We start from the raw sequence: 468 nt of genomic DNA, 5'->3' as shown, positions 1-468 counted from the left end.
AATTCTGACATTTGGCTCACGATATGAGCAAGGAAGGTTATTTCCTAATGAGATTGTTTCCAGTAAAAGGTTAATCAAATCCCTGGAAACTTAGGCGACTTGAAGATTTTCGCCGTTAATATCTATAAGCCGGGTGCAGGTGGAGGCATTTCTGAAGTGTGTGTGTGGGTTACAGGAAGAGATTGGAGGGACAAATGTACCTCCACAGGGCTTAGAGCTGATGAAGTTGAAGGCTGAAGGACCCCGGGAGACCCAGCTTTGAGTGTGAGTAAGTGTATGGATGTGAAAGTTGGACTGTGAAGAAGGCTGAGCGCCGAAGAATTGATGCCTTTGAACTGTGGTGTTGGAGAAGACTCTTGAGAGTCCCTTGGACTGCAAGGAGATCTAACCAGTCCATTCTGAAGGAGATCAGCCCTGGGATTTCTTTGGAAGGAATGATGCTAAAGCTGAAACTCCAGTACTTTGGCC

At 46.2% G+C, this 468-nt stretch overlaps 1 protein-coding gene across 1 annotated transcript in view; it reads left to right on the top strand.

The window, feature by feature from the left end:
* The window catches only part of AACS (acetoacetyl-CoA synthetase), a gene marked incomplete at its 5' end in the record, with an annotated part of 55,441 nt that overhangs the window by 36,378 nt on the left and 18,595 nt on the right, over positions 1-468 (top strand). The window lies entirely within an intron of this gene.

This window comes from Bison bison, unplaced genomic scaffold (assembly GCF_000754665.1).
Source record: "Bison bison bison isolate TAMUID 2011002044 unplaced genomic scaffold, Bison_UMD1.0 scf7180017864160, whole genome shotgun sequence".
Lineage (NCBI taxonomy): Eukaryota > Metazoa > Chordata > Mammalia > Artiodactyla > Bovidae > Bison > Bison bison.
This window is presented reverse-complemented; position numbering and strand designations above follow the sequence as displayed.